This window comes from Sminthopsis crassicaudata, chromosome 1 (assembly GCF_048593235.1).
Source record: "Sminthopsis crassicaudata isolate SCR6 chromosome 1, ASM4859323v1, whole genome shotgun sequence".
In the NCBI taxonomy this organism is placed as follows: Eukaryota; Metazoa; Chordata; class Mammalia; order Dasyuromorphia; family Dasyuridae; genus Sminthopsis; species Sminthopsis crassicaudata.
In genome coordinates, this window is record NC_133617.1 from 750,367,780 (window position 1) to 750,393,064 (window position 25,285).

The 25,285-nt window shown below is 42.5% G+C and overlaps 1 long non-coding RNA gene across 1 annotated transcript; it reads left to right on the forward strand.

Moving 5' to 3' along the window:
- Positions 1 to 1,906: 1,906 nt before the first annotated feature.
- On the forward strand, positions 1,907 to 23,525 carry LOC141555934 (uncharacterized). Its single transcript, XR_012486391.1, has 3 exons — positions 1,907 to 2,017; positions 11,190 to 11,283; positions 22,328 to 23,525. It is a non-coding gene; the product is annotated as an uncharacterized LOC141555934 (long non-coding RNA).
- The last annotated feature ends 1,760 nt before the right edge of the window (positions 23,526 to 25,285 follow it).

Here is a 25,285-nt window from a genome sequence, read left to right on the forward strand (position 1 = left end):
TGAATGTTCTCCCAATGAGGAAGAAATTCAGTGTTATTAATTATGTATGTTAACGGAGGTAAAATTAACAATTTTGCCCAATTGTGGGCCAATAAACTGGACATTCTTCGAGAAAAAATGTTTACAAGCGCATAAATTGCCCAGACTCACAGAAGAAGAAGAAATAGCCGTGTCATAGAGACTGGTCTCTCAGCATCTCACAGGCAGAAGGGCCGCGGCCGGATAATCCCGCCCGCCCCCATCCCCCGCACCCCGGCCTCCCTTCTCCCGTCCCAGTCTCGGAGAGGGCGCCGCCACCGCCCGGGCTGGCCCACCGTCCCGCTGCTTCTGCCCCTGATGAATCTACAGCTTCCCCTTAACTCCCGGTCCGCCCTTCGGGCTGACTTGTAGGCCCTGACCCCATCTGGAGTCTGGTGACTGAAGGGGGGCTGCAAATCATGATTCAGGATCAGGAAGTCTCCTATTAGCACAGCTCCTTTACGTACCTATGTGCCTGGGCTCCCCAAAATTTCTGGGGCAAAACGGGGCCCCAGCGAATTTAGGAAACCTGGGCCGGAGAGCCGGCCCGCGAAGGTGGGGGCGGGGAGCGGCCTGGGGGGACACGGCTTCCTCAGGAGGTCCCCATTTCAGGGGGGTCGCAGTGGATCTAGAAACATAAAACTCCCCCGCTCCCGGGCTCCCTCCTCCTGTGACTCGTGTAGGCCGCCCAGGGTCAGTGAGCCCGCCAAGGCTAAAGTCCCGCTGCTCATGCCGCCCTCCGTGTGGGAGCACCTGCAGGCGGAACAGCCAGGGCCCCAGGACGGGGGGGCGCACGGGGAGGGGCGGCCTGGGGAGGGAAGTCGGACACTACGGGCACCGCGGGCTCTCAGAGGCCTCCCAAGCGCCAGTGATGGAAGGAAAGGCAGAACTGTGGGAAGCGAGAGGACGGGCAGCCTAGTGGTCCTTCAGCAAGAGCCCACCACGTGTCTGCACCCTGAGGAGCGCCCGACGGGCAGAGGGAAAAGGAGCCGGCCCCCCTTCTCCGAGCCCGCCTCCCAGAGAGGAAGAGTCAGAGCCTGGATACTGCACAGAGGGATTGGGGGTGCGCACGAAATGACTGCCCTGGGGGCCAGAGGCTGCGTCATACAAGGAGCCAGGGATTGAGTCCCAGAAAGCCCGGGGAGGAGGGAGCCCGGGGCAGCGGAGAGCCTTGTCAGGGCCCAGGCAGGGAGGACGGGGAGCAGGGAGGAGGGCGGGGAGCAGGGAGGAGCACGGCCAGGCGGTCAGTTTGGCTGAAAGGCAAAGACCAAAAGCTGAAGACTAAGTTTAGAAAAGCAGGCTGGCATGGCACAAAAAGCTGACCGCGGCCAGGGAGCGCCCGCGCACCGGAGCACTTTTCACTTGGGGGTTTGTTTGGGGGACTTTCCCCTTTTGCTCTGGTTTGTTCTGGAAATAGGATTGCACGGGGCCTCGGCTATCAGATTGCTCGTGGTCTTGGGGAGGGAGGGAGAAAAACGTGGAGAACGATCTTTACGTGTAATCGGAAAAAATAAAACTTTTAAAAATAAATGAACTTACTATTTATTTGAATAATTAATGACAAAATTTAATCATTCAAAAGATTTAATGAGTTTTTAAGGCGCTCAGAAGCAGATGTTAGAGCTGGCCAGGGAAGGCGGAGCACTGGCGCTCCCTGGGCCAGCAGGTCCTTGCAGTGGAAAGAGAAGGGCCCTGCGCAAGGGAAGCCGCTTTGCAGGATCTGTGAGGGGGCCGGCTTCCCACGGGGAGGAGCCCGGCTTCCGACGGGGAGGAGCCCGGCTTCCCACGGGGAGGAGCCCGGCTTCCCAGGGGGGGGCGGGGGGAGGAGCCCGGCTTCCCACGGGGAGGAGCCTGGCTTCCAGAGCCAGCTCCAGATGGCTCTCAGAGCTGAGGCCTGCACCCCACAATGCGGCAGACTCCCCGAATCAGGACTTGGTGCCCCTTGTGGCTTGTGTGGACTTAAAGCGGTGGAGAAATGTTCATGCACACTCAGGTTACAGTGTGTCTGTGCTGCTTAATTGTTATCTCCCCCTCGGCCTCCCGTGAGCCAGCGGTTAAATATTGACTAGCTCCCCAGGAGAAGGCAGGGATGGGCGGTGACCTTTGTCAGCGGACCGTGAGGGGAGTAGCCCACATCACAGGGAGAGGCTCTCTGGTTACCCATTTTTCTCATAATGGAGACCTATTTTTATCTCCTTGGGGAGGTTTAGGCACCTTATTTATGGGATTTATGGGAAAGACAACCCCCCCTCCATCACTCCCTCCTTAACATGTAGCAAGCCTGCCGTCCGCGCCCAGGAGCCAAGCTGGCCCCCTTCCAGGGGCGAAGGGAGCACTTCTCTGGTCGGCGGAGAATAGATTTGATAACTCTTCCTTAAGTCCCAGGAGCTTGTTATGGAGGAAGTGAAATCCTCCAGTCTGGCCTCCGGCCACTGGCAGCCTCCTCTGCCCCCGCTTTGGTGACCCACGCTCCCGGGGTGACCCCACTGAGCCTGGTCCCGTCCCCCTCTCCCCAAGTTCCTCCCCGGACCCACCTCTCCTCCACCCTGACCCATTCTGCCCCCCTGTTCCCCTGTCTTCTCTTTCTCTCCTTTCCTTCTACTCTTTCTCTCTCTTTTTTTCCTCTATCAATCAGCCTCTTTCTTCCTTCCCTTTTCATTTCTCTGTCTCTCTGTCTCTCTGTCTCTCTCTGTTTCTCTCTCTCTCTGTATCTCTCTCTCTGTCTCTCTCTGTCTCTCTCTGTCTCTCTCTCTCTGTCTCTGTCTCTCTCTGTCTCTCTCTCTGTCTCTGTCTCTCTCTGTCTCTCTGTCTCTGTCTCTCTGTCTGTCTCTCTGTCTCTCTTTCTGTCTCTCTCTCTCTCTCTCTCTGTCTCTCTCTGTCTCTCTGTCTCTGTCTCTGTCTCTGTGTCTCTTTCTCTCTCTCTGTCTCTCTCTGTCTCTCTCTCTCTGTCTCTCTCTCTGTCTCTCTGTCTCTCTCTCTGTCTCTCTTTCTCTCTCTCTGTCTCTCTCTCTGTCTCTCTCTGTGTCTCTCTCTCTGTCTCTCTGTCTCTCTCTGTCTCTCTCTCTGTCTCTGTCTCTGTGTCTCTGTCTCTCTCTGTCTCTCTGTCTCTGTCTCTCTGTCTCTCTGTCTCTCTCTGTCTCTCTCTGTTTCTCTCTCTCTTTTCCTTTCTCTCTTTCTCTGTCTCTCTCTCTGTCTCTCTGTCTCTCTTTCTGTCTCTCTCTGTTTCTCTCTCTGTCTCTGTCTCCCTCTGTCTCTCTCTCTCTCTCTCTCTCTCTCTCTCTCTCTCTCTCTCTCTCTCTCTCTCTCTCACACACACACACACACACACACACACACACACACACACACACCAACATCCCTTGGAAACACCTGGTTCCTCAATGTCCTTCCGTCCTAGAAGAACCGGGACCAGCCAGTGCCATCCATGTGTTCAGACCAGGACTATATATAAGGGGACTGTCCCCGGCCTCATTAGGGCCTCAGCCTCCATTCATAAGGCCGGGCTGTGCTGCCAGCATGAGGATCTTGTGGCCCACTCAGCTGCGCCCCCCCATGCAGTCTGGGGCGGACTTTCAGTTGATCCTATAAAGTCACCCCCCCCCCAAGTCCCATGGTACTTCTAGAAATAGGAGGAGGAGGAGGAGCTGCAAAGCCTTGTCACATCTCATTAGGGATTTGCATTATGCTGAGCAAACAGTTCCAACCTTGGGCCTGGGTCCCAGGGCTCAGGCTCCCCCCAGCACCAAGGCTATGTGGTGGACACAGTGAGGATCGTGTTCTGGTCCCGGGTCCCTGTCAGGTCTTGTTACAGCTCGCCCTGGTCACTCTCCCCTTGTTACGGCTTGCAGCTCAGTCGGGACCTCAAAGACCACATGCTGGACAGGTTAAATGAGTTCCCAAACACACACGGGGCTATTTGCTAAACACGGGGTCTGAAAACAGCTGTCACCCCAAAAGTATGGATGAGGCCCAGGGGAACCAGTGGGGTTAGCAGAGAAAGACTGAAGTATTGACGGAATTAGTCCCTGAAGCCAACAGGGACCGGCTCTTCTGGGAACCACTTTAGCGTCAGTCTCAGCCTCCCGGGAGTCATGGGCAGCCTTGCCTTCCTGAATCCAGTAAGAAACCCGGCTTATGGCAAATCCCTGAGGTTAAATTTCCCTAAGGAAACCGAGACCAGGGAACTTGCCCAAGCCCCCTAGGTAGTCCGTGACAGGACAGCAGCAGGATTCAAGCCAGGTCCTGAAAAATCTCTTCAATTATACTGAATACTAAATAGCAGGAAATAAAATTAAGCATAAACCGCTCTTTTAAATATTGATATGAAGTAGGTCACCAGACTGTAGATCTAGAAGGGACTCCAGAGTCATCTAGAAGTCTAAATTCTCCTTCCACAGATGAGGAACCTGAGATTGACGAGTGGTCTAAGACTACAGAGGAGAGATTGGAACCCGAGTCCAGCTCCCTTATTCTGTCAATGAATAATGAAGAAATGAAGACCCAGAGAACGGGAGGGTTTCGTCTAAGAAACTGAAGCCCATTTTCTTCCTCTGTCGTGGCTGTTTGAGACTTACATTCATTAAACTGCTACTGATGTGTTTGGGGTTCAGCCCCAAATGTTGGGGTGCACTCAGGGGAAGAATTCCCAGGGCCATTCTCTTTGGCAAAATCTAGGTTTATTTAGGAGAAGAGGTTACGGGCAAAAATAAGAGATACAGCAGATACCAGGAGTGAGAAATAGAAAATAGAGTTGGGAGAGTATCTAGTTATCAACAATCAATGATGGAAAAGATAAGAAGTTCCCCAGGAATTTACAATTATCTAGGAGAAAGGGAACACTCTGAGGTTAGAGTCTGCCCTTAGGTGGCAAGCTAAATCTATAGGGGAGTTTAACACACCCCCACCCCTTTTTTTTTTTTTTTAAATTATAGTTTTTATTTACCAGAAGCATGCATGGGTTATTTTTCAGCACTGACAATTGCCAAACCTTTTGTTCCAACTTTTCCCCTCCTTCCCCCTACCCCTTTCCCCAGATGTCAGGTAGGACCCATACATGTTACATATGTTAAAGTATAAATTAAATGCAATATATGTATGCATGTCCATACAGTTATTTTGCTGTACAAAAAGAATCGGACTTTGGAACAGTGTACAATTAGCCTGTGAAGGAAATCCAAAATGCAGGCAGACAAAAATAGAGGGATTGGGAATTCTATGTAGTTTAACCCCCTTTTAAAAGACTTATTTAGCTATAAAAGGAGAAAGACATAAAGAGGCAGGAGAGGAGAATGGGGAAAGACACGGAGGCAGAGCTTTGTGGTGGATTGATCCAAAAGGGGCTCACCACGATGGCGTAAGGGAGCTTTAACATAACTCGGATTTCGGACATAACAAGGTGGGGCTGCCCCATGACCTCACAGAGAGTGGAACCATGAGGCTGAACTGACCCCTGTCAGCGCCATTCCCTGCTGTCCACACAGGGAGCGATTCCATCAACACCGCAGTCCGTCCCTGCCAACTGCACCCGGTTACTCAAGACCACTGCTGTATGTGGTTTTCCTGTGCTGGGTACTAGGGGTACAAAGAGGGACAAAGCCCGGCCCCTGCCCTCAAGGGGCTTCCAGGCTTATGGCAGAGCTATGTCCTCTGCTGCCCACTCCTGCTTGAATCTAGAGTAGTGTGGAAGGAAGTGAATGATAACCATCTAAAGCCGGTGAAAACAAATGACAAAAGACCTTAGTTCCAGGAGATCCAGCCCATTCCTATCATTAAAGTTCTGGAATCAACCCAAGCGGGTTCCTTACTGAGTACTGCTCCAATTAAAGAAACATTTTTTTAGTGCCTACTGTAAGCAGTGCATGATGTGAGTGAAACGCTGGAGAAATAGAAAAATCCCTTCTTCTCTGGCTCTCTCCTCCCCTGCCTGCTGGCTGCCTGGCGCATACCCTGGGACTCCCCTCCCACCAGATGCCAGCACCAGATTAAACCCATGGCAATTCAATTCAGTTCAAAAAACGTTTATTAAAAATCTATCATGTCCCTCTCTCCCCTCTTCCAGTCTGAAAGGCACCTCAGGGCCTTTTTTATTTTATAGATGCAGAAATGGAGGCACAGGGAGGAACCCAAGAGTCAGGGGCTAGATTGGAACCCAGTGGGCAAGGCACTGCACATCGTGGAGATAGCGCAGAGCTTGGGAGGCCTCTGACCGTGGTTTTCACTTAGGTGGATTTGGTGGCCTTGCCCAGCCCTCCCTCACTGAAATCCAATTCACTCATGTGTCACGGCGTCACCTCCCCGTCTCATGGTCCTCTTTGAGAAGGAGGGCAAACAACACAAACAACATAGGTCCTTGTCCGGAGAATAGTATTTTTGTTCTTTTGAAATATTAAAATTATTTTGTTTTTCCATTTACACATAAAGATAATTTTTAACATTCATTCTTTAAAAAATCAGGTTCCAAATTTCCTCCCTTCTTCTCTCCCCTCCCCCTTTTCTAAGACAGTAAACAATTTGATATGAGTTATCTAGGTGCAATCACGTAAAACATATTTCTACATCAGAATGATATTTTTAAATAATTTAAAGAAAAGCTCAACTTCAGTTCAAGGTTGTTAAAATAAAAATATATTTTTCCCCCATCCAAATTAAAAAAAAAAAAGTCAAACCAATTTGACACTTTGGTACTGTTCGGTACTGTTCCAAACTTGTCTCGGATTCCTCCCCTCCAAGGATGCTACACTCCAGTAAAATTAAGCCACCTTTGTTTCCTTGAGCTTTTCCCTCTGTGGGACTTGCCCTCCCTCCCCCTCACATACCCATCATGTGAACCACAGTTGAGATGTCACCACTTCCCACCAGACCTTTCCCCTGATTTATTCATTCTCTAATGTAATCATTGCATAATGCTCTTCATTCAATAAGTATTAAGCACCTGCCTTGTGCCAAGTACTGAGCTAGGTAAGAAAAACCAGAATCGGTCCCTGCCTTCAAAGAATTTATACTTCATATGCAATATATAATATGCAAAAATATAATAATACATATGCATATATAATAAGCAAACAAATAAGTAAACAAAAAACTATGAAAAAACCAAAAAAGCAAGACCTCAGCATTACAAGGGGGAGATCAGAGAAGACTTCTGCAAAAGGCAGAGAAGAGCCTTGAAGGTGGGCAAGGATTCTGGGAGCAGAAGGTGAGAAGGGAGAGCCTTCGGGGCAAAGATGGGAGAGGAAGAATTCATGCGGTGAATATCTTGGAGCCCAGTGTGACAGAAGTGCCATCTGCACAAAGGGCCATGACCAGGGGAGAGGCTGGCAAGGGAGGTGAACTCCAGGGGAAGAACTTCACTTTTCACCCAGCTGCAGCAAGGAGTTGCTATGGTTTCTTTCACAGGACAGAGTCATACATCCTTGCTTTAGAATGGAGCTTACTTCAGTAATCCAAGCAGGAGAAAATAAAGGCTAAAGGGGGACAGAGGAGAGGGATATTGTGGAGAGAAGATCAACAAGACTTTCCAAGTAAATTTGAATTTAAAGGACCCTGAATTTGTGGATCTGGCTGGGACTCCACACAAGCAGGGAAGTTAGCACGAGGGTGATTGGGAGGTGGAGTGCCATATAAATTCTGTTCTGAATCCAATTCTCTGTTGATACCATCTCCCTACTAAATCATCAGGCAGAGATCGTTTCTTATTTAAATAATTCATCTTCCCCAATGGTCTACCCAAGTTGGGTATTTAATAAATGTTTGTTTTAATGTCCTGGCAAACTAACGGTAGCCATCCAAACTGCATCCCCAGCTCCGAATCTTGACAATTCAACATTAGATCAAACTGACAAAGAGTTCAGCTGTATTGAAATCAAATGGGGAAAAAAGGCTATCATGAAGAAGGCTCCATTTTTCATATTGGAAGATTTCAGTCTTCCAGCACAGACACAAAAGTTCTCTAAATATGAATGATGTGACTTTTATTTTATTAAGTCATTAAAAATAATAATAATGGAAATCATGAGGGGAACTGTAATTCAAGAACTGATTCTGAGTGGCAAAGAGGAACTGGTCATTGGGATAGAAACTGAGGAAGCTGGAGGAGAAGTGAACACCACATCTTAGCACCTGAACAGTCAGACATACTGCCTAGACTACTAAAGAGGAAGTTACAGTAGTTTCAGGGAAAGGATGGTTAGAACCCCTTGGTCTAAAATTACTAAGGGGTAAATTATACCATCTATCAAGGATGGGAAGCTCCTAAGATTGAAATTCTTAGGGTGCAAAGGAAACACTGACAGTAATGAAGAAGGAAACGGAGTGGGGGAATCAGGGTCTTTAACACTGTGTATGTTAACAGGCTTACCAGAACCTAAGCTGGACCAGTTCACTGAGCACTTAGCTTTTATTAATCATCTATATGTGCAAGATGTTGATTGGGGGAGTTCCCTGATCAATGTAATCAGCTCATCTCCCTGGGAAGGATCTGAACTCTGCTACCTAAGTTCCAGAAGGAATTTAAGCATGTAGGCTTTTTATTTCACTTTTGTTTTTGATTTGATATCAAGAAGTCAAAGCATACATTTTCTAGATCATTTAAATTTTTTTGGTGAGATAGATTACTATTTTATTTAGGATTTAGGATTCAACTGGCATGAGGTTCATTTAGAGCCAAATACTGGGGGTTTGTTCAAATGACCCTCCTATGATTTTTCACCTGCAGTCCCATGATTTTGGCACCCTGTCCTAAACCAAGAAAAATGGGTTAACTTGAGCAGGAGTAAATCATGCAGGAGTGACCAGTTTTCTCAGATCTTTGGGGGATTTTCCAATCTCTTCCTCTCCTAAGGTTCTGCAGCTGATCCTGTTCAGTGGGCTGTCATTGCCAAAGAGGAAGTTCTGGAACAATGTAGAAAAAGCCAAAAAAGTGAGTGACCTGCAATAGATGACCTATCACTCATTCAAAAGATCTGGTGGAGGGCTTTCCCAGACACACTCTGGGCCCTGGAAGTTACCCTTGTGAGCTAAGATTCAGAGAGCGGCAAATGTGCCTGCCTTTTACAAATCAGCTCAGCAGCTGTATCCTCCAAGTTACAGACAAGTGAGAAATGAGGGGAGTCTCCAAAGAGGAAGTTGTGGGCAAGTTAATCAAGTCTGGTGGTATAAGTGGCAAAGGCAGATGAGAATGGAGGCTGGGCCATGCAGAACCAAAGCCCTCTGTAATATCTCAAAGGCTCACGCTAGGAAAAGGTCCCCAAAGTGTTTAAAAGAGGAAAAGGGATGGAAAATCCTTTGTAAATACCTTGTCTCTTCCGCCCCCCCCCACTCTCAATGACTTTTCAATGATTCTTCCTTACCCAATAGAAAGCACTGCTTCAGAGGCATAAAATACACATTAGCAAGTTATAGAAATCAGGCAAACTGCAGAAAAATTGGCTACAGAGATAAATATGCAACGTTTAATTTCTAGTCCCTGATAATTTCATCCCAGATGGGTTCAGTTGAGGATGAATTAAGCTAATTTCCTCAGCTTTCCACTGTTGCGTAACGTGCTAGTCGGTGGATTCAGTATTGGCTGTTGGACTTTGTTGGTAATATGTAAAAATGTTGATGATTTATGTGGATTTATTTTATATCCTGCAACTTTACTAAAGTGAATTATTTCTACTAGTTTTTTAATTGATTCTCCAGCATTCTTTAAGTATTTTTAGTACCATCTGCAAAGAGTGATAATTTGGTTTCCTCATTACCTACTCTAATTCCTTTAATCTCTTTTTCTTCTCATTGCCAAAGTTAGCATTTCTAATACAATATTGAATAGTAATGGTGATAGTGGGCAACCTTGTTTCACTCCTGATCTTATTGGAAATGGTTCCAGTTTATCCCCATTACATCTAATGCTTGCTGATGGCTTTAAATAAATGCTATTGATCATTTAAAGGAAAACTCCATTTCTTCCTGTACTCTTTAGTGTTTTTAATGGGAATGGGTCTTAGATTTTGTCAAATGCTTTTTCCTGCCTCTATTGAGATTAATCATATGATTTTTGTTAGTTTGGTCATTTATATAATCAATTATGCTAATAGTTTTACTAATATTGAACTAGTCCTGCATTCCTGGTCTAAATCCTAAAAATTGATCATGGGTGTATTAACCTGGGGATAATTTGGTCAGCTGAATTTGTGAACTAACTGACTTGGGCAAATATAGGACGAATCAATCAACTGTAAATAGGAACAATACAAAAATTATCTAGGATCAAGCCAATTATTTCACTCGTCTATCAGGGTTCTCCTCCTACCTGTCTGATCATTCTTTCTTGGCCTCCTTTACTGGATCTATATCAAGGTCACTCATGCTAAAAGTAAGGTATCCTCCTGGGCTCTCTTCCATACAATTTCACTTGGTTCCCAAGTTCCCGTTGTCTCTATACTGATTGATCTGTTTATCCAGCCCTAACCTTCAGACTCATTCTGCCTAGTAGATTTAACAAACTGGATGTCCCATGGACATCTTAAAGTAAACATGTCCAAAATGGAACTCATTTCCATGGAACCCCCCAGCCAGATCTCCTCTTCTCTGAAGTTCCTTATTACTACTGAAGATACCACCACAGTCTCAGTCTTTCAGGATGCAAACCTGGGTGTCATCCTGGACTCCTCGCTCTTGTATCCCCTCTCCCATCTGTTGCCAGAACCTGTCAGCTTTATCTTCCTAACTTCTCACATGGGTCTTCTCCACTTTCTGATGCAGACCCTCACCCTTCACACCTGCACTACGGCACCAACCTCCTGGCAGATTCTCTCCCTATTCCAGTCTACCTCTTACTCAGTTGTTAATTTAATCATCCTAAAGTGTAGATCTAACCATATTCCTTGATTATTCAATAAGCACCAGTATTTCACTCTCATTTCCCAGAATCAAATATAAAATCTTCTGATATTCAAAGCCTTTCACAACTGATCCCTCCTACCTTTTCAGCCTTTTTATGTTTTACACACACAATACACCCGCACCCCCATCTTTATCACACACATATATACTCCCATACAGTGACACTTCCAGCTGTTCCTCAAACAAGATATTCCAGTTTCTGATCAGAGTTTCAGATCAGATCTGATCAGAGTTTGCCTATAGGTATAGGCAAAATTAACTCAAACTACCCTATGTCTGTTCTATAGCATCTGTGCTCACAAAAGCCCTGGTTGTTGGTTTGGAGACAAGGAAGTTAATTGAAGCTGCTCCAGGATCTGCTGCTATCCTGCCCACAGCCAGGTGAAAATAAATATGTAAAAAGTTTGACATGAGGATGAATTAAACCCTGTGATTTAAAATGTAATCATAGATAAAACTGGCAACAATGAGAGAAAAAATGGAGCATTTCTATCAGAATTTCTAGTGAAATATTTTTCCCTTAACTTAAAAAAAGTTTTGATATCTTTTTTCATATCATCTTCAATTCTAAATATATTTCTCCCCCTCCTCACCCTTTATAATGAAACAAAGACAGAAAAGAAAAATAAAACATATCAGTAAATCTAATCAACAAATTAATTGACTCTGATAGTTTCCCACCAAAAAACAGTGATTTTCTCAACTCTTGTGCAGGACCAGGTGATCATTACTGCACAATGATTAGTTTTTATTTATTTTGGATTTTTTTTAACACACACTGATTTTTAAAAATTGTTATTCTTTCCATATACGTGATTAGATTCATAGTATTATTGCTTTTCTGGATCAATTTTTGGCATCAACTTATATGTGTGTGTGTGTGTGTGTGTGTGTGTGTGTGTGTGTGTGTGTGTATCTTACCATGCTTTTCTTTATTTTTCACATTCATAGTTTTCTACAACTCAGTGATAATACTTAACACCACTTCCATTAACCAGCCCTCAATCAATGGGCAACTATTTTGTTTCCAAGTATTTGCTACTACAAACAGGACTGGAAAACAGTAATTTTCCAAATTGATACTAGATAAAAACATAAGACAGATTGGTCGACAGATTGGGTAATCATGAACTAGAACCAGTTTCACTCATAAGACTAGGGTTCTAAGTTTAGACTCATATTCATACTTGGAAAAGCACTGATCAATCAACAAAAACTATTGGGAAAACTGGGTAATAATTTAGTCAAAAGTGAGAGCAAACCAGCACCTCATATCATATATCACAATATATTCCAGATTGTTTAATAATCTAAATGATTAAAAAATCATTAACAAAACTAAAGAACATTATGTCTTTCAAAATATAAAGAGGGATCAAATTTTTATCAACCAGTAATTTACACAGAAATTGGGTTATACAAAATTAAAACAATCTTCAAAATAGTGTTGCTATCTCCCTGGCAGTCCTCATTATCTTCCCTTTCTCCTTGTGGTCTAAAAAAGGGTGACCCCCTCTTGGCCACTGCTCTCCAGTATGCCATTATTCTCCTTCCACTAACTCTGAAAACACCCCCTCCAAAAAAAGGGGGAATAGCAATCATCTCTCACACACATTTTGCTCCAGGCTTCCCAGGACCAGCCTGTCTCTGTCCCCTCTCTCCATGCATCAAGTCCATATCAAACTAAAAATGGATTTCCCAGGAGTGGCATATTTCCTTCCTGGAGAATGACAGTCGCCCTTGGGTGGCTCCCAATGAAAAATTACTTCTCCCTAAGAAATCATGAATATGGAGTATTTAAGGAAATAAGGGATGAATTTTAGGAAGTGAAAAAACAAACCAACCTCAAACTCCCCCTTCCTATCACCTTTCCATCCTTCCCTTGCCCTAATGTCTCTGTTCCTGTTCCTGACACTGCCACTCTCTTCCCTGAAGGCCCAAGTCTGTCATTTCAAACCTCTTAAGGCACCTTTCTGGAACGCTTGCACATTCTCACTCTATCTCTTGTTATCTTGATCGTTGTATCAGGAGTTCCCTGAGAAGAGGGTTTGGGTCATTCCTAGCTTCTCGTTCACATTGATTCTGTTCTTAGCTCTATCCAACAGCAGCAATATCCTGAGGAACAGATGTCAGAATGGGGAATGATGGATGGTCCAAGAGAACCGTTGGCAGACAAAGACTGATGACCTTAGAAGGAAAAGATTTTCCTTCTTTCATTCCTAAAGACAAAAAGAAACATTAGGAGAGAAGTGGGGTTTTTTTTGCTCGTTCTAACATCAAAGACCAGCTGAGAGTCTTCTTAATTTAATCCCTGGAACCCCAGAAGAGGAAGACAACAAAGAGTTCCCAGGCCCCCTTCTAATCAGCATAGTCTGAGGAAGAAAAGGGGGGCCCAGAGTCTGCGGTAAAAGAGTTGCTTCCCTGGAATTAGGGAAAGAAATGGCAAATTAGGTGAGCCAAGGTATCCTACCTGCTAGGGAGTGGGAATGGCAGTAGTGAAGAGGCTAGAAAAGGGAGCTGAAAAGGAAGGCTGACAAGCAAAGACATTCAATGGCAAGCCTCCTTGGCGCTCCAACTATTGCCCTGGATACTCTTAAGGTTCCCTATTGCAAGGTGAGCAGAGACACCTTTAGAGCAAATCCTCTCATGCTGTCTTTGATCACCTTTGTCATTGTAGAGGATCCAGGGCTAGACTCAGAGTCAGGAAGACCTGGCTTCAAATAATGGACTCTTGGTAGCTTTGTGCCCCTTAACTTAGCTGATCCTCAGTCTGTTCCTCTGCAAAGTGGAGCTGATTATAGATTGTCCTGAGGAGCAAGTGGATGTGTGCAAAGTCCAATTTTTTTTAAAGTTTTTAAAAATTAATTTTATAATTATAACTTTTTTTTTGGCAGGACATATGCATAGGTAATTTTTTTTTTTACATTATCCCTTCTACTCCCTTCTATTCGAATTTTCCCCCTCCTTCCCTCCACCCCCTCTCCTAGATGGCAAGCATTCCCATATAGTATATCCTAGGTACAATATATATGTGCAGAACGGAATTTTGTTGTTGTTGTTGTTGCAAAGGAAGAATTGTATTCCGAAGGTAAAAATAATCTGGGAAGAAAACCAACCAAACAAAAATGCTCACAGTTTACATTCATTTCCCAGTGTTCCTTTTCTGGTTGTAGCCGATTCTGTCCATCATTGATCACTTGGAATTGGATTAGCTCTTCTCTATGTTGAAGATTTCCACTTCCATCAGAATACATCCTCTTACAGTATCATTGTTGAAATGTACGACGATCTCCTGGTTCTGCTCGTTTCACTCAGCATCAGTTCATGTAAGTCTCTCCAGGCCTCTCTGTATTCCTCCTGCTGGTCATTTCTTACAGAGCAATAATATTCCATAACCTTCATATACCATAATTTACCCAACCATTCTCCAATTGATGGACATCCATTCATCTTCCAGCTTCTAGCCACTATGAAAAGGGCTACCACAAACATCTTGGCACATACAGATCCCTTTCCCTTCTTTGCAAAGTCCAATTTTAAAATCCTGCAGAAACATGGATTCCTGTTGTCTTTCCTTTTTGGAGGTTAGATGGAGTCTGTTCTCTGGACAGGATTATGGGATCCGAGATTTGGACCCAGAAGAAATGGCGAACCATCCCGTACCTTTGCCTAGAAAACCCCAGATGCGCTCTTAAAGTCTAGACAAGAAAGACCTCCACTACCCCCACCATCTTCAATCCTCTGCAGCTATCTCCCTGACTTTTCTAGAGCTTCTCTGACATGTCAAAGAAACCCCTTACATCTGGACATCATTCCAGCCCCGAGGGGTTCCACTCCCTCCACCTTACAGGTGGCCAGTCAGATCACCCAGGCTATCATTACTCTCTAGGCCACCTTCCAGATTCTCCCAACTTTCTCTCCCATGCCCTGACCCCGGGATCTTCATCTCTTCCTAGCCCTCACTTCTTCCCCTTTTCTGCTCCTTTTATATGCATCTTCTTCCATTAGAATATAGAGACTGATCAGCCTTGAGACAGAGAGTTTTCTCACCAGGAGGATGAAATCCTAGGTTTCAGAACAAAATGGGTGACAAAATGCTTTAAGGGCTAGATGAGGAATCCGGAAGACCTGCTTCCTGGATAAGTTATTTAACCTCTTAGCCTCAGTTTCTTCCTCTGTAAAATCGGAATAATAGGAATACCTACCTCCCAGAATTGTTTTGAGAATCAAATGAAATAATATATGCAAAATTTTTGTAAACCTTGGAGCATTATGCAAATGTTAGTTGTAATAATGACGATAACTCATATTTATACAGGACTGAGTTTGCAAAGCATGATTCTTGAGCCTCCAATTTATGCAGTGATTCCCCTTCTTATCAACATCAAAGTCTAAAATATCAACAAGGACCCAGGGGTTCTGCAGTTTCCCAGCGGATGGTGATGTCCCCAAGGGATGACATGAGCACTAATCCACAGCCACTCAGAGGAGGTGGGCTGACAATCCACCCCAAAGCTTGCTGTCTAGACGGTGGCACTCAGGGAGCGGGATGATGGCCCTTCCTCATCTGTCTGCCAGTGTGTGTGGGCAAAGTCACAATTGAATAAGAGGGAGATGGGCCTGGGTCACAGGGAGGACCCCCGACCTTGCAGACATTTCAGGGCTCATTCTCCCTCACCATCCAGCACCAGTTTCTGAGTCTCCTTGACTCACTGCCTCCTCTCCAGACTCCCTCCATGCCCTTGTGTCTGCTCAGAAATCACTTCAGCCCTGCACTATTGCTGCAGTGCCTCTTGTTCCTCCCACCTCGAGCTCCTACATTTCAATCTATCTTCCACAATGATTTTGGGGAAGCCCAGCTCTGCTCGGGGGGCTTTCCCTTGGCTCTAGGATCCATTGCAGACCCTGCTGGTTGCTGCTGTTCCGGGTTCCAGGCCAGCTCTCCAGCCTCAGTGTAGATCCCTTCCCTCCCCCCACCCTTCAGGTCTTTCCATCCCAGCCAGACCAGCAGCTGGATGTTTGCCATACCCAGCATTCCACCCTCTACCATCCTCTCCCCAAGGCCTTTTTGGATGCTTTCTCCTCTGCCCCTCTCACTCCCACCCAAAGCCCTTTATCTTTGCTTTGTTTCTATTTCCTATTTCCTTCCCTAGCACAGTTTGCTTCTCCCCAGAGTAGGAAGCTCCCTGGTTCCTCCAGCAGTCCATATGGCCACACCTTGCTTATCTTGGGCGGTCCAGGCGATTTCTGCTTCTAGAGTCTGGAACTAGAAAAAGCTTGGCCTTCATTTACTGACTGGGGAAGGGAGAGAGGTTTGACTTCCTTTTTGGTCTTGTTCTTAATATCTCATTATCAAAGTAGTTTTCTTTGGAGTTCGTTTTGATTTTGGTCTTTGGGTTCCCAGAGCCTAGAATAGTACCTAGTACATAGTAGGTGCTTAATAAATGCTCACTGATTGGACTTCAGCTGAATTTGGAAACATTAATTTCATCAAAAACATCAAAACTAATTTTTGTTATCAATTAATTAATCTGATTTTACTTCATAAGGAAGGGAAAGAATAAGCATTTCTGTGGCACCCATTATGTGCCAGACATTGGGCCAAGTGCTTTATAAATATTATTTTATTTGATCCTCACAACAACCCTGCAAGGTGGGTGCTCCCTATTTTACAATTAGGGAAACTGAGGTAGCAGAGGTTAAGTGACTTGTCCAGAGTCACAGAGTAAGTGTTGGAGGCTGAATTTGAATTCAGGTCTTCTTAACTCCAGGTCCAGTTCTCTGAGGACTGGCCACTTCACAGTTGCCTGTAATTTGTTTTTTGAAATAAGAATCAAATACAGTGGAGCCTGGAAAGGAAAAAGAAGGGGAAATGGCTAAACAAGCAAGGAGCACTGAGGGAGATTTGTGGGGAGGGACTTAGGCTGGCTATCTCAAACTGACCGGCTCCTGATCATCACTCCCAGTCTTTGGAAGCACAGCTGGAAGAGGATCCTAGTCCCCAGTCCCTCACAGACTCCAGCCTCAATTCCTTAAAGTAATCTAATCTATGCTTAATTCTCCAAATGCTTTTAAAGGCATGAAATCATAGGTTACAAAGAAAACCAATTATATTGAAATTCAGTTTTCAAAAAATGTTTTCAGAAGCTCCCAATGCCTAGGTAAAGAAGCCTTGCAGTTGAAGAGTTTTTGAAAATGATCCCAAGTCTATTTCTTCAGCCTTTTAAGAATTATTCTATTATTTATATTCAAATTTCAAAATTAGATCATTAAATTCAGGAGAATTGATGAGCTCTGCTAGCTTTGCTTTATTTATTTATTTTTTTCTCTTTGGTCTAAATCTGTGATTTTCTTATGTAGAGAACCCAAACCAGATCCTTTTCTTTTCTTCAGTATTGACTCTTAATTTAGAGTTGCCTGGGGGCAAAGGTTAAATTACTCACCTCCCTTTCCTCCATTAAACACTTCCTTATTACCATCCCTTTCAACCAAAGTCCAATCCCACTTCTGATGTTATCTGGTACTCTAAATCTGCCCACAGGCTCCTGGGGGAACAAATTTACTTTCTTTCTTGGTCTTTCTATCTTCTTGCACTCTGGGGATCCTGGCACTCGCTTGATCACTCCACCTCCTTGGCTGTCTTTTCCAGGACTAATGAAACTTTTATTCTCACCTCTCTCCCAGGTCTCCCACCCTAATGGTTGAGAGGTGAGGTGGGGAGGTTGGAATGCTCCTTGCTCCCTATTACTGTCATTCCATTCACAACCAAATCAACCCTCCACAATTAACTGAAATCTGGCCCCATCCCCATCATTCCACTGAAATGACTTTCTCCAAAATTACGATGATCTCTTAATTATCAAATCCTCAATTTTTTTAAACTTCTCTCCTTCACCCTCTTCTCCTCTTTTCTCACTAGGTTTTCATGACACTGCTCCCTCCTGGTTCTTCTGTCTAACCAATTTCTTTTGCTTATCTTTATCTATTTCATCAGCTCTATTCTAGGCAGTCTTTTCTTCTTCCTCCACGTCCTTTCATTTGGTGATCTCATCAGCTTCCATGGTTTCAATGATCTTTTCTATTCAGATGACTTTCAAACATGTTTTAGTCTTAACATTTCCCTGACTTCTAGTCTCCTTCTCCAACTGCCTATTGGACATCTCAAACTGGAAGTCCCATAGACATCTTCAACTCAACATATCCAAGGCTGGATTTATTGTTCCCCCCAACCCTACCCCCTTTCTCACTTCTCTTTCATTGTTGAGGATACCCTCACATGGCTAAGTCTCTTGGCTAAGGTTTCATCCTTTCCTCCTCAGCTCCCATATCTAATCTGTTTCCTAGCCCAGTTTGCTTTGACCATTGTAACATCTTTGTTCTATGACCCATTCTTTCCATCCACATTGTCCACATTCTGGTGTAGGCCATCATCACCTCATGCATTCCAATTATTCTGCTGGTTGTTTCTCTGCCACATTATCTCTCCATTCCAGTCCATCCTTCAGTCAACCGTCTGACTAATCTTCCTAAAGTACAAGTCTGATGATGTCCCTGCCTCCTATTCAATAAATACCAGTGGCTCTCTACTAACTGGAGGATCCCCTCACTCCCCTCCATGTACATGAGATCCAGTGACACGGCATTCTTTGTTTCTTGGAGCTCTTTTCCCTCCTCACCTTCTGGTTCCCTTGGCCTCCTTCAAATTTTAGCTCTACTACTTTCCACAAGAAGGCTTTCTTAATTATGCCTTTCATCTGAGATCCTTATTGTGTTTATCTATAGTTGTATGCACATTGTTTCCTACACTGAACGATAAATTCCTCAAGACCAAGGATTTTCACTCTACATATGGGCTGGCATATAGTAAGTGCTTAATAAATGCTTATTGATGACATGTCTTGATTTGATTACACTAACCCATGAGCACATGGCTAGTCCAGGTTGGAGGGATAACTCACTTCTTCCACCAAAGCCAGATCTCTCCTTTTCAGGACAGGGTCTTTCACATACTATCTGGGGCAAGGGGAGCAAACAAGGCCAGGAAACTTTAGGTGATTCACCTTGGTCTGCCCTAGTGATGGAATGAAGTCACTGTGGACTGGAATAGGCAGTTGATAGCTCCGGGAAAGGAACAGAGAAAATGTATAAGATCATCAAGAGCTGGAAATCATTATCAGTCATTTTTTCTAGAAAACATTAAAGCTAACGTGAAGTTAAATGCTTCAAATTATCTGGTTTGAAAATGCCTAGGAATAAAACCAGAATATTTGCTGAAGAATCAAAGATTTCATGACTTGAGTATTGATCTCAAAGCAGAACTCCCCTATTCCACTCACCCTACTAGAAGCTATGAAAACCAATGTATTCCCTTGGTTGTATATGCCTTGTCTGTATGAATTCCCCTGCTAGAATATAAACTCCATGAGGGCAGAGACTATCTTCTCTTTTGTAGTTACTTTCAGCACAGTTCTTGGCATATTGTCAGCACTTTATAAAATGCTACAAAATTCTTTATTTCAATTGCCCTGTTTTGGAGAAAACCCAGTGATGCGTTCGGTGCTCTGCCCACAGTCCCCTATTCTTCTCTACTCTCTCTTCAAGAACTTTTGGGGTGATGTTTTGACTTCTATCCCAAATTAGTGTATGCTTCTGAAGACCGTTCTGATAGGCGTCGGGGTGCTGTGATATACTTCTCATTTCTGGCCTTCTTAATCCCATTTCTTTTATTTTTTAAATTCAGAATCCTGTTTTGTTGAGTAGTGTGATGAATTCCCTGAGAGCTGTCCACAGTCAAATGAACAAATATTTATCAAGCTTCTGCTATGTGCTGGGCACAGTGCTAAGGGCTAGGTTGATCATCTTTTGAAAATCTACCTGGTAGAAAAATAATTTGTCTCATCCTGTACAGCAATGGAGGGGAAAAAAATATAGACTAGTTTCATGGAGATAGAGTTGAACTTAATATAAAGAACTTTCTGCCCATGAGAGTAGTTCATGAATGTAATGGCTCATGGGTAATGACTCATGGGCCCTGCCAACCGGGGAACATTCACCCAGAAGCTGGGATAGCCATGGTGAAGGAGTCTTGTTTAAAAACTTCCTGCGTGAGTGAAACAAGGTTGCCCACTATCACCATTACTATTCAATATAGTACTAGAAACGCTAGCCTCGGCAATAAGAGCCGAGAAAGAGATTCAAGGAATTAGAGTAGGAAATGAGGAAATTAAACTATCACTTTTTGCAGATGACATGATGGTATACTTAGAGAACCCCAAAGACTCTGCTAAAAAGCTACTAGAAATAATTCAAAATTTCAGCAAAGTGGCAGGATACAAAATAAATCCACATAAATCCTCGGCATTTTTATATATCACTAACAAAATGCAACAGCAAGAGATACAAAGAGAAATTTCATTCCAAACAAATGTTGAGAGTATAAAATATTTGGGAATCCATCTACCAAAGAAAAGTCAGGAATTATATGAGAAAAATTACAAAACACTTGCCACAAAAATAAAATCAGATTTAAATAATTGGAAAGACATTCAGTGCTCTTGGATAGGCCGAGCGAATATAATAAAGATGACAATACTCCCCAAACTAATCTATTTATTTAGTGCTATACCAATCAGACTCCCAAGAAACTATTTTAATGACCTAGAAAAAATAACAACAAAATTCATATGGAAGAATAAAAGGTCGAGAATTGCAAGGGAACTAATGAAAAAAAACTCAGAGGAAGGTGGTCTAAGTGTACCTGATCTAAAGCTATATTATATAGCAGCAGTCACCAAAACCATTTGGTATTGGCTATGAAATAGACCGGTAGATCAGTGGAACAGATTAGATACAAAGGACAAAAAAGGGTACATCTATAGCAATCTAATCTTTGACAAACCCAAAGATTCCAACATTAGGGATAAAAATTCATTATTCGGAAAAAACTGTTGGGAAAACTGGAAATTAGTATGGCAGAAATTAGATATGGATCCACACTTAACACCATATACCAAGATAAGATCAAAATGGGTCTGTGATTTAGGCATAAAGAGGGAGATAATAAATAGATTAGAGGAACAGAGGATAATCTACCTCTCAGACTTGTGGAGGAGGAAGAAATTTATGACCAGAGGAGAACTAGAGATCATTATTGATCACAAAATAGAAGATTTTGATTACATCAAGCTAAAAAGTTTCTGTACAAATAATACTAATGCAAACAAGATTAGAAGGGAAGTAACAAATTGGGAAAATATTTTTAGAAACAAAGGTTCTGACAAAGGTCTCATTTCCAAAATATATAGAGAACTGACCATAATTTATAAGAAACCGAACCATTCTCCAATTGATAAATGGTCAAAGGACAATTCTCAGAGGAAGAAATTGAAACTATTTCCACTCACATGAAAGAGTGTTCCAAATCACTACTGATCAGAGAAATGCAAATTAAGACCACTCTGAGATACCACTACACACCTGTCAGATTGGCTAAGATGACAGGAACAAATAATGACAAATGTTGGAGGGGATGTGGGGAAATTGGGACACTAATACATTGCTGGTGGAGTTGTGAAAGAATCCAGCCATTCTGGAGAGCAATCTGGAATTATGCCCAAAAAGTTATCAAACTGTGCATACCCTTTGACCCAGCAGCGCTACTACTGGGATTATATCCCAAAGAAATACTAAAGAGCGGAAAGAGACATATATGTGCCAAAATGTTTGTGGCAGCTCTTTTTGTTGTAGCTAGAAACTGGAAGATGAATGGATGTCCATCAGTTGGAGAATGGTTGGGTAAATTGTGGTATATGAAGGTTATGGAATATTATTGCTCGGTAAGAAATGATCAGCAGGAGGAATATAGAGAGGCCTGGAGAGACTTAAATCAACTGATGCTGAGTGAAACAAGCAGAACCAGAAGATCACTGTACACTTCAACAACAATACTGTATGGGGATGTATTCTGATGGAAGTGGAAATCTTCAACATAAAGAAGATCCAACTCACTTCCAGTTGATCAATGATGGACAGAGGTAGCTACACCCAGAGAAGAAACACTGGGAGGGGAATGTAAATTGTTAGCACTAATATCTGTCTGCCCAGGTTGCATATACCTTCGGATTCTAATGTTTATTGTGCAACAAGAAAATGATATTCGCACACATGTATTGTACCTAGACTATATTATAACACATGTAAAATGTATGGGATTGCCTGTCATCTGGGGGAGGGAATAGAGGGAGGGGGGGTAATTTGGAAAAATGAATACAAGGGATAATATTATAAAATATATATATATATAAAAAAATAAATAAAAAAAAAAAAAAATAAAAACTTCCTGCGTGAGTGAGAGAGTGAACTAGTTGGCCTCCCTTCAAGGTCCTTTCCATTCCTGAGAGCCCACGTCCTTCCGTTTCTCTTTTAGGTTTCCTGCCTTTATTTTCGTGGACTGACAGGATGCTGAAGCACAAGGGCAAGAGAGCTTTTTGAACAGGATTTCCCAACCTTTTGTGTCACTGACACCTTTGGCAGCAATTTGGTAAAGACTATAATGTTTTTAAATGTATAAAATAAAAAGCATAGGATTACAAATTGAAATAATTACAGTGAAATACAGTTCTCAACATTTTAAGAAGTTCACAGATGCCAGGTTAAAACTTCTTGCTTCAGCAGTATGCAATAGATTTTTAGGATTTAAACTTTGTGTTCATAAATAGCTGCTTCATTGTTTTAAGCTACTAAAAGCACATTGAAAATTAAACAATTTCTTCCTTTCACCTGTATTTAATTTGTACTATACTATGAGTTTAGGGCTAAAATCACAAGTAAAAGGGAACAAACAATGGACAGGTGCTAGGGGATTCTCTCTTTCCCAGTAGCTACAGTTATACATGGGGGTGGGAGGGAGAGTCAGGAATGGGAAGACACCATTAAGCCCAGTTGCTATACTTGTATATACACATAAAGTTGTGCCCACAACTTCCTATTTCTATCTGCAAAGACAGATTTTAGTATCCCAGACCTTAAACCAAAACTGTTCTACAGAATCGAAGTCCATCCAAGATAATTGAATAATATCTGTTTAATAAAATACAAATCAGCCTAGCACTTTATATTCCATATTTATCAATTTATGAGACTGGTAGAGATGGGTATTTCACATTTTATCAAATATAGTGGAAATGAACACCATTTCTGTAGACACATGTACCTACAGTTGATTGTTCAACTATTCCTAACTCAGTGTTTTTCTGTCTCTCCCATAGACAAGGTTTTCTTCCTATTCTTATCTGAAATATTTGCATATCTTTTCCAGCACAGATGTCCCTGAACTGGTTTTAATTCTTTGCTACTGAAAACAATGGACTTTGAGCAATGTAACCTTGTAGGCTGGGATTTTTCAAATATTGCAATGCTCCTAAACCTCTTCCAGATTTCCCTTTACTTCTTCATTATTACCATCTACTCTTTCAAAGTGATATATTTTGTTGTTACTGAGATTTTCTCTCTGAGATTCTCTACTATGCATTTTAAAAAATCTTTCCTCTAGGCCGAGTGAATATAATAAAGATGACAATACTCCCCAAACTAATCTATTTATTTAGTGCTATACCAATCAGACTCCCAAGAAACTATTTCAATGACCTAGGAAAAATAACAATAAAATTCATATGGAAGAATAAAAGGTCGAGAATTGCAAGGGAACTAATGAAAAAAAAGTCAGATGAAGGTGGTCTAAGTGTACCTGATCTAAAGCTATATTATATAGCAGCAGTCACCAAAACCATTTGGTATTGGCTAAGAAATAGACCGGTAGATCAGTGGAACAGATTAGATACAAAGGACAAAAAAGGGTACATCTATAGCAATCTAATCTTTGACAAACCCAAAGATTCCAACATTAGGGATAAAAATTCATTATTTGGAAAAAACTGTTGGGAAAACTGGAAATTAGTATGGCAGAAATTACATATGGATCCACACTTAACACCATATACAAAGATAAGATCAAAATGGGTCCATGATTTAGGCATAAAGAATGAGATCATAAATAGATTAGAGGAACAGAGGATAGTCTACCTCTCAGACTTGTGGAGGAGGAAGGAATTTATGACCAGAGGAGAACTAGAGATCATTATTGATCACAAAATAGAAGATTTTGATTACATCAAACTAAAAAGTTTCAGTACAAACAATACTAATGCAAACAAGATTAGAAGGGAAGTAACAAATTGGGAAAATATTTTTAAAGTTAAAGGTTCTGACAAAGGTCTCATTTCCAAAATATATAGAGAACTGACCCTAATTTATAAGAAATCAAACCATTCTCCAATTGATAAATGGTCAAAGGATATGAACAGACAATTCTCAGATGATGAAATTGAAACTATTTCCACTCATATGAAAGAGTGTTCCAAATCACTACTGATTAGATAAATGCAAATTAAGACAACTCTGAGATACCACTACACACCTGTCAGATTGGCTAAGATGACAGGAACAAATAATGACAAATGTTGGAGGGGATGTGGGAAAACTGGGACACTGATACATTGTTGGTGGAGTTATGAAAGAATCCAGCCATTCTGGAGAGCAATTTGGAAATATGCCCAAAAAATTATCAAACTGTGCATACCCTTTGACCCAGCCGTACTACTACTGGGATTATATCCCAAAGAAATACTAAAGAAGGGAAAGGGACCCGTATGTGTCAAAATGTTTGTGGCAGCTCTTTTTGTTGTAGCTAGAAACTGGAAGTTGAATGGATGTCCATCCATTGGAGAATGGTTGGGTAAATTATGGTATATGAAGGTTATGGAATATTATTGTTCTATAAGAAATGACCAGCAGGAGGAATACAGAGAGGCTTGGAGAGACTTACATCAACTGATGCTGAGTGAAATGAGCAGAACCAGAAGATCTCTGTACACTTCAACAATGATACTGTATGAAGATGTATTCTGATGGAAGTGGATATCTTCAACATAAAGAAGATCCAACTCACTTCCAGTTGATCAATGATGGACAGAAATAACTACACCCAGAGAAGGAACACTGGGAAGTGAATGTAAATTGTTAGCACTGCTGTCTATCTACCCAGGGTACTTATACCTTCGGAATCTAATACTTAATATGCAACAAGAAAATGGTATTTACACATAAATATTGTATCTAGGTTTTATTGTAACACATGTAAAATGTATGGAATTTCCTGTCATCAGGGGGAAGGAATGGAGAGAGGGGGGGTAATTTGGAAAAATGAATACAAGGGATAATATTATTTAAAAAATTACTCATGCATATATACTGTGAAAAAAAAAATTCTAAAAAACAAAACAAAACAAAACAAAACTTTCCTCTTCATTGAAATTATAAATATTTC